The sequence below is a fragment of the Piliocolobus tephrosceles genome, chromosome 12 (assembly GCF_002776525.5).
Source record: "Piliocolobus tephrosceles isolate RC106 chromosome 12, ASM277652v3, whole genome shotgun sequence".
Lineage (NCBI taxonomy): Eukaryota > Metazoa > Chordata > Mammalia > Primates > Cercopithecidae > Piliocolobus > Piliocolobus tephrosceles.
The window spans coordinates 101,356,998-101,362,586 of record NC_045445.1 but is presented as its reverse complement, the minus strand read 5'-3'; positions in this window follow the sequence as shown (position 1 = coordinate 101,362,586).

Sequence of the window (5,589 nt, the reverse complement as noted above, 5' to 3'; positions counted from 1 at the left end):
CTTTCTTTCTTTCTTTCTTTCTTTCTTTCTTTCTTTCTTTTTTTCACATGGAGTTTCACTCTTTTTGCCTAGGCTGAAGTGCAATGGCACGATCTCGGCTCGTTGCAACCTCCGTCTCCTGGGTTCAAGTAATTCTCCTGCCTCAGCCTCTCCAGTAGCTGGGATTACAGGCACTCGCCACCGCACCTGGCTAATTTTTGTATTTTTTTTATTTCTTTTTTCGTTTTATTTATTTATTTTTTATTATACTTTAAGTTCTAGGGTACATATGCATAACGTGCAGGTTTGTTACATATGTATACTTGTGCCATGTTGGTGTGCTGCACCCATCAACTCGTCAGCACCCATCAACTCGTCATTTACATCAGGTATAACTCCCAATGCAATCCCTCCCCCCTCCCCCTCCCCATAATAGGCCCCAGTGTGTGATGTTCCCCTTCCCAAGTCCAAGTGATCTCATTGTTCAATTCCCACCTATGAGTGAGAACATGTGGTGTTTGGTTTTCTGTTCTTGCAATAGTTTGCTGAGAATGATGGTTTCCAGCTGCATCCATGTCCCTACAAAGGACACAAATTCATCCTTTTTTATGGCTGCATAGTATTCCATGGTGTATATGTGTCACATTTTTATTGGAGACAGGGTTTCACCATGTTGGCCAGGCTGGTCTCGAACTCCTGACTTCAAGTGATCCATCTGCCTCAGCTTCTTAATAGAGTCGGCTTCACTTTACTCTATGGACTCACCCTGAATTCTTTCTCACACAAGATCCAAGAACCCTCTCCTGGGGTCTGGATCAGGACCTCCTTCCAGTAACAGCATTGCTTAGAAGATGAATGTGAGAGGCAGCGCTGATGGTCAATCAGACCAGATCATATCATTGTGTTGAGATTAACCTCTTCAACTTGGTTGCACAGCCTTTATAGTTATAAGTATAAAACATCGTTATCTGCTAACGAATGAAATAAAACAACAGAAGTGGAAGGGATACCTGTGGGTAGCAGTTTACTGTTGCTCTAGGGAGAGAGAAAATTTGTACTGTGTTTTTAAGTGGCAGAGAAATATAGTAGGGGCAATGTTTTTCTTGTGTGGGAACTTGTATCAGGGACTTTGCACGTGCTGTTCCCTTGGCTGAAAATATCTTACCATCCTATCTCTCTGCCTGCCTCTCTGCTGGCTCCTTCTTAGCCTCCAAGTTTCAGTTTACATGTCACTGTCACAAAGAGACCTTTCCTGACGACCCTATCTCAATGCGCCTCTTCCCCTGCCAGTTACTACTACAGCGCTCTGCTTAATTCTTTCTCAGCAGTGTTCACAATCTGCTGCTATCTTGGTTTGGCTTATTTGTGTGTTTGTGTCTCTCTCATTACATTAACATTAAGCTTTGAGATCAGAAATATTATCTGTCTTGTTTACCCCACAAAGAGCTTGGCAGATTCTAGCGGCTTGTGAAAGGAAAATAAAAACGCAGGACACCAATTCACTGCCAAAAGGAAAAAATGAAGCTGAAAGCTGAGTCATGCCAGAAGCTGCCTTCCCCTTTGTTCCTAAGCTGATAGCTACAGATAAAAGGTTAAACACCTCTGCAGGTAGCTACTCTATGTTCACCTTGTCTTACGTACAGTGATTTACTGAGTGCGAGAGGAATACATAATTGACTCTTGCCTACCTGCTCCTTTTCTCTTGCAATATGTGAATGATCATACCTTCCTACCTCTTTCCCCTCCAGCCCGCTTTTCCCCTTTAAAAAATGAGCCCTCAAAATCATCTTTGGAGAAAGTCACAGACCACAGACAGTTTCTGTGATTCTCTGTTTCCTCTCCTCCGGGCATGTCCTTAACCTTGGTAAAATAAACTTCTAAGTGGATTGAGACCTGTCTCAGATACTATTTGGTTTACATGCTCAATATATATTTATTAAATGAAAACATTATTATCTCCACGCCTGGAGATTAAATATAGATGATGTTTTTCCTTAGGCGCTCTTCTTTTTAATCTGCTTTAATATGAATTTAGAAACGTGGCCAGGCATGGTGGCTCACACCTGTAAGCCCAGCACTTTAGGAGGCCAAGACAGGAGGATCGCTTGAGCCCAAGAGTTCAAGACCAGCCTGGCCAACATGGTGAAGCCCCGTCTCTACAAAAAAATACAAAAATTAGCTGGGCATGGTGGTGCACGCCTGTAGTCCCAGCTTCTTGGGTGGCCGATGCAGGAGGATAGCTTGAGCCCAGGAAGTCGAGGTGTCAGTGAGTCGACATGGTACCACTGCAATCCAGCCTGGAGATCGTGACAGTGAGACCTTGTCTCAAAAGGGAAGAGGAGGCCAGGCACCGGGGCTCACGCCTGTAATCTAGATGGCAGAACTTTTAAAGAAATTAGTAAAGTTATTTTAAAGAAGCTGTGGCATAATGGTTAAGAGTACAAGCTTTAAAGCCAGATTGCTTGGGTTTAAGTCTGGGCTCTACCATGAACTGGCTGTATGACCTTAGATACATTATTTTCTTTCTTTGTGCCTCACTGTCTTCATATGTAAAATGGGGATAATAGTACCTATCTCACTATCTAATGAAGGCTAAATGACTTAACATACATAAAGGACATAGTAGACATTCAGTACATATTTACTACCTTAGTAAATCATTTCAGCGTTTAAACACATCTTCGATATCAAAATCTTCCCTATATGTTAAAACAGTGTTCTTGAAATATGCTACAGGTTATCAGCAAAATACCTTGCTTTGCTTCCTCCTTTCTTCTCCTCTCCTCTCCTCTCTTCCTTTTCTCTTCTCGTCTCGTCTCTTCTCTTCTCTTCTCTTCTCTACTCTTTTCTTTCTTGACAGAGTCTCGCTCTGTCACCCAGACTGGAGTACAGTGGCGTGATCTCGGCTCAGTGCAACCTCTGCCTCCCCGGTTTAAACGATTCTTCTGCCTCAGCCTCCTGAGTAGCTGGGATTACAGGCATGTACCAACACAGCTGGCTAATTTTTGTATTTTTAGTAGAAATGGGGTTTCACCATGTTGGTCAGGCTGGTCTCAAACTCCTGACCTCAGGTGATCAACCTGCCTCAGCCTCGCAAAGTGCCGGGATTACAGGTGTGAGCCACCTCGCCTGGCCTACACTAATTTTCTTAATTCTCCTGTAGGTCCAGCCTTTTCAGTGGATAAGTGCAAATGTCCATTTCTTGCGAGAAACAAACCTTGGCAGTTCTGAGAGAACTGGATAGCTAAAGTTTCATTGTCAAATCACAGTGCGAATTTGGTTATCAAAACAATTACCGTATTAGTTTGAACTTTTGTGGCTTCAAGTGCCAGGAAACTCAGCTCAAACTTGTTTAGCATAATATTATAATAATGATCATAATCCAGGCCGGGCGTGGTGGCTCAAGCCTGTAATCCCAGCACTTTGGGAGGCTGAGACGGGCGGATCACGAGGTCAGGAGATCGAGACCATCCTGGCTAACACAGTGAAACCCCGTCTCTACTAAAAAAGTACCAAAAAAACTAGCTGGGCGTGGTAGCGGGCGCCTGTAGTCCCAGCTACTCGGGAGGCTGAGGCAGGAGAATGGCGTAAACCCGGGAGGTGGAGCTTGCAGTGAGCGGAGATGCGGCCACTGCACTCCAGCCTGGGCAACAGAGCCAGACTCCGTCTCAAAAAAAAAAAAAAAAAAAAGATCATAATCCTTCATAACAGTACTAGACTCAGAGATGCACCACCCAGATCCCCCTCAAAGGAAGGACTTGCTGCACAGCTGCAGGGACTGCAGTCGCCAGATAGCTCCAGCTCCAGTTTGTCAGTTTCTTCTGGGGCTGCCTCTGGTGGGGAGAGCCATCTCCCTTGAAGTCACACCCTTCCTATACAACCCACATCCAATGACTGTGTGAGACAGAGCTATAAACACACACCTTGAGACAGCTCTGACTGAAAATACTTCCAGAACTCCCTGCTGGACTGGCTAAGGCTTCATCAGATCTGCTTCAGCATCGTTCAGCATCGCTCAGCATCACTTGGCCCAATCCTGTGTCATCCATCTTTCACAGGTGTTGATCCCTTCCTTATAAACACTTTATATCCCAAACTCCATCTCAGTGTCAGCCTCTGAGGGACCCAGCCTGCCACAGTAACTGTTTAGTCAGGGTTTTCCAGAGGAACAGAGCCAATAAGCTATATGTATATATGAAAGCGACTTTATTAAGGAGAACTGGCTCACGCGATCAAAAGGCGAAGTCCCATGACAGGCCGTCTGCAAGCTGAGGAAAGAGAGAAGCTGGTAGTGGCTCAGTCTGAGTCCAAAAGCCTCAAAACCAGGGAAGCCAACAGTGCAGCCCCCAGTCAGAGGCCGAAGGCCTGAGAGTCCTCGGCAAGCCACTAGTCCAAGTCCCAGAGTCCAAAGGCCGGAGAACCTGGAGTCTGATGTCCAAGGGCAGGAGGAGCAGAAGGAAGCATCCAGCATGGAAAAAAAAGAAGGAAGCCGGGAGACTCAGCAAGCCAACTTATCCCACCTTCTTCCACCTGCTTCGTTCTAGCTGTGCTAGCAACCAGTGGGATGGTGTCCACCCACATTGAGGATGGGTCTTCCTCTCCCAGCCCACTGAATCCAATGTCAATTTCCTCTGGCAGTGGCCTCACAGGCAAACCCAGAAACAATACCAGCTATCTAGCCACCCTTCAATCCAATCAAGTTGACACCTAATATTAACCATCTTAGTAACTTAGCTGGCCATTGGTAAATTTGGCTTTGGCCACGGTTGCACATGGGAATACAGAGGCTCAGAGATATACAATCAAGCCCTGTCTTCTGTCTCTCAGTACAACTCTGCTCTCATCTGTCTGTTGACCCATTCATAAGAGGCCACCTCATGGCTGGAAGGTGGCTGCCAGGAACTCCTGGGATGATATCCTTCCTTTTCACACCCAGCAAAAAGGAGCAAGCATCTTTATCCCAGCATCCCCAGAAGTCTTGAAGTTCACAGTAACAGGCCTAGCGTGGGTCAAGTGCCCAACTCTGAACCAATCACTGTGGCTGGGAGAAGGTGATGCTGATTTTCTTCAGGTGTAGGTCATATGTTTCACACTGAGAGTATGAGGGTGGAAGAGGAAGAATTTGCCAAGTGAAAGCTAGGAGGTGTGGTCAGCAGTTGGGCAAAAATCTTTTTGCTCAGAAATGTCCCTCACAATCACTCCTTGAGTCAGTTTAAACCTTATTCAGATTAAAAGTTTAAACTTCGGTGAAGGTAAAGGATATAGGTGAAATGGATTCTGGAATGAAACTGGGAATATCTCATTAAATGCTATTCAAAAATCATTTCTGGAATACCTGCTGTGTATAGAGCATAATACAAGGTATTTGTTAGAAGATAGAGAGTCCCTACCCTCAAGATATTTAAAGTCTGATTGAATATATACTCATTCAATGACAAGAGGCACTTGCAGAATAATATCAACACGTTTAAAGTGAGAGTAGGCCGGGCATGGTGTCACGTGCCTGCAATCCCAGCACTTTAGAAGGCCAAGGTTGGAGGATTGCTTGAGCCCAGAAGTTCGAGACCAGACTGCAACATAGTGAGATCCTGTCTTTATAAAAGATAAAAA